The sequence below is a fragment of the Heloderma suspectum genome, chromosome 7 (genome assembly GCF_057233095.1).
Source record: "Heloderma suspectum isolate Gila_16-S chromosome 7, 16-S_ref, whole genome shotgun sequence".
Taxonomy (NCBI): domain Eukaryota; kingdom Metazoa; phylum Chordata; class Lepidosauria; order Squamata; family Helodermatidae; genus Heloderma; species Heloderma suspectum.
The window spans coordinates 75,726,345-75,736,335 of NC_139464.1; the positions used below are offsets into that span (position 1 = coordinate 75,726,345).

Below are 9,991 nucleotides of genomic sequence, written 5' to 3' on the forward strand. Positions count from 1 at the left end.
CTGGCACATCACCCCCTTTGCTGCCCAACTCTGCCCTCCCTGCTCCTTTGGAGAAGCTCTCTGCAGACAAAGTGACTTTCACTCTTACACCTCTCTTATCAGTGGAGTGACCTTGAGCAGGCCTGACTCCCAGGCACAACCAGCTGCAGCCACAGTGGCAAGCGAAAACAACCCTTCCTGCCCGGCTACTTTCCAAGCAGTGGCACCGCTGGCTGAAACCACCCCCACCCTCAAATGGAGAGGCACCACAGGCCCCCATGAGCACAGCAGGTGAGCCCCGGATCACCTCCACCAAGTTCCCTGCTCTCCAGCATATTCCCACAGGGTTAGAGCTCCCACCCCCTTTGGGGTGAGATGCTCCAAACTTTGAAAAATGTGGGGACACACAAGCCCTCAGGAACGCAGCAGGTGAGCCCCAGTATGGGGACCCTGCCCATCAACATCCATCCCAGTCCTGCATATTCCCAGGGAGTTTGAGCCTCCACCCCTCCTTTCCCTCATTACTTTCCCACAGGTCCCTGGCACGCCCTACTCTCAACTCCCACCATGAGCCATTGGCACATGGGGAAAGTGAAACATCCTAGGTGTATCAGGAGCCATTCCCCATGTGCTTCTGGAGCGATGGCAGGCCTTGCACCCATAGACATGGATATCCAGGAGGTGGGTGGCAGTGACTACTCCCCATCCTCAGACCTGTCTACAGAAAACTTCCAGTCTCAGCACAGCACCCCCACTCTGTCTAGGGGCCCCTCTCTGGAGGAGGGGGAGAAGCCAGGAAACAAACTCCAGAGAGTCAAGACACAGCAGTGGACCAAGGCAGAAGCAGTGCCTTCATTACACTATGGGTGAGCCCTGAGGCCCATGACATTCTCAACAGTCAAGCATGCAAACTTCTTCCTCTGGTTCTCCCAGCACATGCAACAGTGCAGCTACTCATGCACACCACAGCAGTGCGAGGAGAAGCTTCACAGGCTCAAAAAGAAATTCAAGGAGACAGTCACACACAACAGTTGGAGCGGCACTGAGCCGCACACCATGCCCTTGTATGATGACCTTGCCACACATTGAGTGACCACCGGGACGTAACACCGGGATATACTGCGGGAAGCAGAGTCCCACTCAGCCAACTCCCCCCACCCCCATTCTAGCAATGGGCCATGAGGCACGTTGCCATGCCTGGTTGCAACTCCTCCTTGAGCCTGGACCCCTCTCTACATCCCAGCCATTCCTCAAGGAACCCATCAAAAGCATAGCTAATGGATCACCTCCCCTACCCCTGCTTCGAGTCCCCAGCCCCTCACTCCGGTCCTAATGGCTGCCTGCAACACCAGGGCTGGTTTGCCTCTCATCTGAGATGAGCTTGCCTGCAACGACCTACTCAGGAACCAGCAGCCCCATCTTCTTCACCCATGTGCTCAGCAGAGACCCACGGGAGGGCACCTCAAAAGCAGAGACTAGGTCACAGGTGCAGCAACATATGGGCATGGCCACCGCCACCCATGAGGCCATCTTTACCACTTTCCCCAGGGACATGGGCCTTGAACAAGCTGTTCAAGAATAGCCTCTGCAGTGATGGCACAGAGACAGCTGAGCGAAGAAGAGGAGCAGAAGAGGGCCTAACACAGCATCCTGGACTTAGACTGGTGGAAGATGGAGTCTCTGACCCAGACAGGGAAACCCCTGCCAGACATGGGGGTGGGGGAACTACAGTGCACACTCCATCCAGAGCTCTCTCAGATGAGGCCAGGTGCCCACTTCTGCCCCTTGCAGAACTGCCACCCTTCCCCACACAGCCTATGCACCCAAGAGCTCCCTGTCACCCATGCAGTGAGCTCTCCATGCAGAGGCAGCCAGAACAGGAGAACGAAGAATAAGACAAGGAGCCAGAGGAACCATCTGCACCTGCCCCGCCACACATTTGGGAGGGCAATGTCCACCCAGACCACCAGGGGAAGATTATGTGGCCCCGGATGAAGAGCAGCCCATGTTCACTAATGCCCACTGGATAGGGATGTCAGAGAATTCTGCCACGGATCTCGGTGAGGCCAAATGCCAGTGCATTCGGCCCCCCGAACTCCGTGGCGGAACGGCCTGCCCCCGCCTGCCCCCCCGCGGATCCCCCCTGGGACAAGATTTACTTGGGGTGTTCCGGACAGGAACACCCCTGATGTTCCGGACGGCGGCGGCTCCAGCGGCGGCGGCGGCGGTGGCTGGTCTTCCGACCGGCTGCTGCCGCCACCACCATTTGCAGTCTGTTTTTTTTTCCCCCCCGTTTGTGATAGGCTACGTAAAGACTTACGTAGCCTATCATGTCTGGGTTAAAAAAAAAAGCATACGCAAATGGCGGCGGCTACGGCTGCCTCCATTTGCATTCCTTATTTTTGGCCGTCTTAGTTTACGTAAATATTTACGTAAACTAAGACGGCGAAAATAAGGGGGAACGCAAATAGCGTCTGCTACGCTATTTGTGTTCCCCTTTCTTATCTTGGTCTTAGTCTACGTAATATTTACGTAGACTAAGATGGCCAAAAATAAGGAACGCAAATGGCGGCGGCCATAGCCGCTGCCATTTGCATATGCTTTTTTTTTTTTTAACCAAGATGTGATAGGCTACGTAAGTCTTTATGTAGCCTATCATGGCTGAATTCAGGGATGCATACGGCGGCAGCTATGGCCGCCGCCATTTGCATCCCTGCTAGCCAGTGGCCGGATGTCCGGCTGCTGGCGGAGCTGGCCGGCGGCTCCGCGGAATCCCCGTGGAGCGGAGCCAGCTGGCCAGGATTAAGGGGGGAGGCGCTCCGTGCCTCCCCCCCTGGCGAGGATTCCGGGGGGAGGGACGGAGCACCTCCTCCCCAGTGGAACCCAGCAGAGCCAGGTAAGCGGGGTTTCGTACACCCCTACCACTGGGCAGCCTGACTGCAGAATAAGTGCAAAGCCGATAGGCTGCAAGTTGCTTGTGACTTGGTAGCTGCCACAGAAATGCCTAGCCAATGCACCCACACCCTATTCAAGGAAATGGCTGAGAAGAAGGACAGAAGATAGGCCAATGAGTGCCTGCTCACTGTTTCATCCATACACACGATGGGCAAGAGCATCCAGGTGTGCACTCAGGCAATCTGCAGCTCTGTGCACGTACAGACCTGGTTTCTGGGTGCACTATGGTGGATCGCACAGCTGCCCAGGACTACCAGACAGAAGCCCTACTATCACTGACAGCTGCCATCCAAGGAGCAATGCATGCACAGCATGGGCCTGTAATATACATGGTGCCTCCTTGTATATGTGCCTCCTCAGCCTTTCCTCCCCATGCTACCATGCGGAGGCAGTACACCACAACTCTTTCCATGGGATCCCAACAACAGCCCCAACCCCGCCCATCCTGTGATGGAGAGACCACCAGCACAAGATGATGATACTGCTCCTCGCTGCTGTGCTACATGAACAAGACATCGCCTGATGGAGAGGGACATGGGGGAGGAGGAGGGGTCAGGTGAGAGGGGCTGGCCCAGTAGTGCCTCTACCACACAGTGTTCCCTGAGTAGCACCCCCACGCAAGCTACTTTGCTTCCTCCTGTGCACTATCTCTGTCTTTCTTCCCCGATTAGACAGACAAGTCTACTTCTGCCAGCTGCAACTTCAAGGCTGCGGCTGGCCACTAGGATGGCAACAATGTTGTGGTTCTGGGGGGATGGATTTGTGGAGGCGAGGGCATTATTATTCACTTCAGGGGCACTTTCTGCATGTCCTGTGGAACTTCTGAGATCATCGCCTTGGAAATCGGCCCAGTGATCCAGTGCAGCGACACTATCACATGCCGCACAATTGGGGTAAAGTGACAGCTATCCCTAACATTGTACAAGCTGGTATTCAACATATGCTACCTGCCCCTGAGCACCATATTTGGGGTGGGGAAGTCCACCAACTGCAAGAACTTCAGAGAGATGATATGCATGTTGAATGAGCTGTACCTGTCCAATGTCATTAAGGTTGGTGACGAGAAGAACATGAAGGGCTTCCATGACCTGGGCTTCCCATGGGCCCTTGACTCTTCCCACATGTGCATCCTGTCCCCCCCAACAAAAAAGGGGTGACAAGTACTACAACCATAAGTGCTACTACAGCATGGTCCTGCAGGTGCTTGTAGATGCCAAAGTGTGATTTCTGGACATTTATGCAGGGGTGTCTGGAAGATGCCATGACATGGCAATCTTCTGGGATTCCCCCTTGGCAGACAAGCTTGTGATAGGTTGGTTCTTCACCAGCCCCCCCCCCCCACAAGGTCTGCAGCCTGCCCATGGGACCCCTGATTCTAGGTGACCAGGCTTTTCTGCTTCAGCCATGGCTGATGGTGCCCTTCCATGCTCCCAGGATGGCCAAGCAGAAGAACTTCAACTACTACCACAGTTGTGCAAGAATGCCAGTGGAGCACACCTTTTGGCACCTGAAGGTGTGTTAGTGCTCCCTGCATACCCCTCTGGATGCACATTGTGCCAGATATGACAGTTACCCATTGCATTCTGCACAACATCTGCAAGTTGAGGGGAGATGTGTTGCTGCAGGACCATCACAATCTCCCAGGGGCAGGGGCAGACAATGATGCAGTGCCCATCAAAGGTAGGGATGGCATCTGGTCCCCCTGGCCCTCAACCCAACTGTGAGGACTACAATCCAACTTCTAGTCACCAGGTCAGGTGCTTTGGTCAGTGTCTCTCCTCACACTGCCACTTTTAGGCTCTCACCCACAACCTTCTGTTGGTGTATTGTGATGCTTCACCACTCTCTCAATTGCTGCCCTTTTTGAGCTGCTTTCTTCCTTCTTGGTAGCACAGACCAAGCACCCAGCACGTGGGCATTATTCCACGAAACCCTTCTTAATAACTAAAAAGGAATCTGTATTTTAAAATTGAAAACAAAGAAGGTTTATTTGGTACAACAGGATTGGAAATTGGGATGAGGAAAGGATATCAGGAATGATGATTAAAATAAGGCAACACTATAAATTGCACAAGATAACTCCTGGTTTTAGTTCTATGTTCAAAACCTTTCACACCCTCTCTCACACTATCTGACACACTCTCTAACCCACAGACTATCTCACTAGATGTTCTCACTCTTATCTCCCAATCTAGTCTCTTACTTATGTAGCTATTCCCAATCTGTCTTACTCCCAGACTTATCTGACTGTCTAGAAGCAACCACCCCACCTTTTTCTGCACAAGCTCTCATCCAATCACACTGCATTCCACTCTCACTCAGCCACTCCACTTTCTTCCACTTGCCAAACTGTCATTCTTGCTCACACTCTGCCAGACCCCCGCCTCACACTCACCTGTCAATCATTCCAGATACATACATACATACATACATACATATATACAAACCTTTACTATTTACATATTGTGCATGTGGAATCACCACACCATCACTTGTGAATGCTGCTCGGACTGAGGCGAGAAGGGTGCACACAGCCATTGCCAACTGGATTGGGCCCATTCCCACTTGTCTCCCATGGGTGAAGGGACTTACTCCCAACTGTGTGCATCCCTCCCCTCCATCCTCCACAGAGGCCCCTTCCCCATGTGCCATGGGACTGCACCTCCCTCTCCCACTTCCTCGCCCCACCAGTCCCATGGTGGCCCTCCCATACACCCCCATCCCCAAACTCATGCCATGTAGTGCCTTAGCATTTGCATACACTGTATTAATCAGTTTAGGCAAGCCCCGTTTTTCACACACCAAAGAAGCCACTTCATGCACCAATAAAGCATTTATTCCCATCCTGTGCTGTTCCATTGCTGGTGGCAGGGGTGCTGGCAGAGGTTTGGGACTGACGGTGGGGAGAGTGGAGGTGCATGTAGGAGAGGGAATGGGAAGAGGGAGCTGTGTATCATCTGCTTTATTATTTTCACTGACATACATGGCAGCGCCTTTCTTCAGTGGATACTAGCTGGCGGCCCAGTATGGTGTGTGTGTGTGTGTGTGTGTGTGTGTGTACGTCTTCATGGGCTTCTTCCTATCTGGGCCCCATGGCCACTTTTCATCTGTGTGGTGTGAGGAGCAGTACAACCTGGCAGGACTTTGGAACTGTCCTCTGTAAGGGGTGGGGCTCATAAGCACAACACCCAGGACAGGGAGGAAATCTAGGAGATTTCCTAGAGGAGCATGGCGATGGAAGGGAGGAGGTTTTTTTGGGGGGGAGCATAGGAAGTTTGGAATTTGGCCTCTGCATACAAGCTGTGGGGGAGTGATTAGCACTGGGAAGAAGGGGATACCAGATCAGTGCAACAGTTTGAAATGGGGCGGCGGGGAGAGAGCGGAAGGATGGAGTTGGCCATGGTTGCCCCAATCCTCAAGCTACATTTTCCATGTGCGACTGCAGCTTCAGAATCAGGGTGGTGGACATGGATGGAGAAGGGACTGGAGATGGTGACAGCAGACCGTGGCAGCAAGAAGCCACCCCTTGCGCAACATGGATAGATGAAAACACTGCTGCTGATGTAGCAGGTGGGTGAGGGATGGCGGGAGCCATTTTCCATGGCAAGGAATGTTGGGATGTGTGGCTGGCCAGCCTGGAGGACTATGGAGGGAGGCAGAGCGAGGGTGTGGTAAGTAAACTGCACTGCAGAGAGCCATTCCATGATTGTCTGATGAGAGTATGGAGTGTTGTTTGCATTACCCTCTCCTCAGAGTGGCTACCTAACCACCATGGGTTTCCATGACATGCAAACAAGCCCACAGAGTTCACACAACACACTAACCCACACTCAGTGACTGAGTGTGTTATTTTGAACAGTGGGTTGTTTCTTGAACCATGGATTAGTGTATTGTTCGAACGCAGCCAGGGTGGCTTGTTAAGCATGGAACGTGGCTTATTTTCTCAAAGAAGTTACCTTGAGAACCCATGCTTTGTTGTTGGGTTATTCAGGGTGGTTAACAAGCCACACTGCATGGCTAACAAACCACCTTGGCTGTGTTCAGACTACATGATAACCCATCCTGTGGAAAACATGCTGCATTCAGACAACACACTAATCCACAGTTCAACAAAGAACCCATGATTCAAAACAATTCACACTCAACCACTGAGTGTGGGTTAGTGTGTTGTGTGAACCCAGACATAGTGTGGGGTATCGTTAGCATAGTGATGAGACCCAACCCTAAATTTCAGATGACCTCCCACAGATGAGAAAAAGCATAGGGGACAGAAAAGCCCTGATGAACCCCATAAGCCAATGACCACTTTGCCAACCAATAGTCCCTAAGTGCCACCTTCTGGGGACTTCCACCTAAATAGGACTGGAACTGCCATAAAATAATGCCCTAAGTTGTCATGTCCCTGCTGGAGGACTCCTCCTCCTCTGAGGAGCTAGAGTTCCCAGAGATGGATGATGCCATTGAACCATCCATATCAGACCTGGGGGAGCCTGGGCCCTTGAGGGAGAGGACCACAGGTTCATCCCTGCAGGAAGAAGGGAGCTCTAATTCAGAGACAGAGGCAGAGCGACCCCCAAGTGCCAGAGAGTGTCGTTGTCTTAAGAGGCAAATCAGTAGGGCTCACGTGAGGAGTGCTCACTTGCAAAGAAGGACTTATCAGGAGAAAGTGACTCCTCATGAGTAGGGCTCTGGCCAGAGAGTTCTAATGTACTGCAGCTGAGCCCTGGATAGGGCTCAGCAGGCTCTGGTGATAAAAGCATTCAGTATCTGCCTAGCCAGTTCTGGAAGCAATGCTATTTCTTCAGCTCCTTATGCCTGGTATTACGTTTCTCTGACTTTGATGTATGTTTGGACCTCTGTGTTACTGACCTTTGGACTTCTGCCTGATGTTGCCTTCTGGACTTTGATTCTGCTTGATTGATATCCTGTGTGTTTGACCTTGGCCACTCCTCTGATGTCTTTCTGGAAAATCCATGTTTACCCAGTAAAACTGTGCTTGACTTTTGCTTGCTGGACTTCTCTGTTGTAATCAACTCTGTGTTTTGCGTAGCAGAGAACTGCAACTAGTCAGAGTAGGACACAAGTCCCTTATTAGTCAAATATCTGAAAAGGATACAGTGATAGGTTGCATCAAATGCTGCTGAGAGGTCTGACAGAACCAATGGGGCTGCACGCCCTCTGTCCAGTTCCAGTTCCCACCAAGGTGACCAAGACTGTTTCTTTCCCCAAGCTAGGCCTGAACCCAGATTGGAATGGATCCAAATAATCAGTTTCATCCAAGAAAGCCTGAAGTTACACCACCATTTGAATGCAGCAAGGCCATATTGGCAATGCTGCAGCATTAAGCTTGCTGACATCGACTGGATGTCATGGCATGGAAGGCAACAGCCTCACCCACATCTTCACTTTGTCTTGAATGCTGTTGGAAGATGCATCCCATTGGAAACCGATGGGGGTGTCAAATTCTTTGTGGATTACTACTGTACAAAACTGATCTTCCATTTGCCAGTGGTACACAACTCCCTGTGTTTGCACATGGTTAGCCTTCCTACCACCTTTGCAAAATTTTAGGCTGATGACAGACATAATACAAACAGGGAGCTCACAGAACTGTAAATAACTGGTTCTCTTTTTATATTGTCAGTCTGTAGCTTAGTAGCAAACTGAATGCTGATATACCATCCTTGACCCTCCCTGCTTGCCTGGCAGGTTGTAACAACTGCCACCTCTTCCAGCCAGCCAGATAATACAAAGTGCCCTGCAGCCAGTTCTTTGTACTGGAGGCAGGTTACCAACTTCCTCCTGTCTCAGGCAGCCTGTTGCTAGGCCCTTGGTTTTCTAGCTGGTAGAGGACACGGGACAACAGATATAGCGACCAGGCAGATGAGTGGATGAGAGGAAGAAGATGATATATCAGCATTTGATTTGCTGATATGTTAGAGACAGACTTTTAGTATACAAAAGGTGGATAGAGTATTCATTCAGTGTCGTGTGATGTTCCTATAGTACATTTAGGCTGTGGTCCTTATTTACCTAGGAATAAGCCCAGTTGAACTCAGTGGGACTTATTTCTGAGTAGATATGCATAGGATTGTACTGTTATCCTTCAGCCAAGGGCTTACTTGGCTAGGAGTAAGTCTCAGCTAAAGTAATTAGACTTACTTCTGAGTAGACATACCTAGCACTGTGCTCTTAGTTGAACCCATAGCCTCAATCTCAACTTCAGCATTTCCTGCAATTTAACCTCTGTGTGTTCTGAGTTTTTTCTTCATTTATTTTCACACATTTCTGAAGCATCCTTGGCATACTGGAAGCTTTATTCTCATCTCAGCTGCTAATGGAAACATGTTGCTCATGAGCTGAAGTGAGAACGTACTCTTCCTCCTTGAAGGCACTTACGGTGTATGAGCATCCTCAGGAAGTGCAACTACAACACTAATCAGCATTTTGCCTGGGATGTAGCTAGATGAATCTCTTTGACTAGTGTTAATTTTTAGTCCCAGACTCTCAGATGAGGGATGTTCATTAATTGCTAAACAAAGTGTCTAGATTAGACTGCTAGTAAACAGTCAACTTCAAGAAGAGGATGTCCTGCTCCCTCAGGAACATCTCCTACCCTTTCATGATGGCCGGTCTTGCCCTTGGAAAAACAAATAGGACAGGCCAAACATGTAATCAAATAAGCCATGGAATGAAGTTTATTTACACATCTTTTTCTTAATCTCCCAGATAAACATGCACTTGCAGATCACGCAGAAGCAGCATGTCTGGTCTACACATACAGCAGAATGAGATGACAGAGCACTGAAGTGGTAGAAGAATGCAGGGCCAGAGTCAAGGGCAGGTATGGTGGGGCACCTGCCAAGGGCCCACAACTCAGCAGGGACCCACTGACAAGACCCCCCTAGACTTGCCCCTGCTTTTCCCCATTGCAACTTGCTTGTTTGCCTGCCTCTTGTTCTGACCCAGACGACAGTGGTGGTGAGAAGGAGCAGCAGCAAATGCCACTACCTAATGAGTAGTTTCCAATGTTAGTTCTACATACTGTAGATCCATT

At 50.8% G+C, this 9,991-nt stretch overlaps 1 pseudogene; it reads left to right on the forward strand.

Annotated features, from left to right (window-relative positions):
• The first annotated feature begins 621 nt into the window (after nucleotides 1–621).
• On the forward strand, nucleotides 622–9,726 carry LOC146339969 (uncharacterized; annotated as a pseudogene).
• Nucleotides 9,727–9,991: the final 265 nt, after the last annotated feature.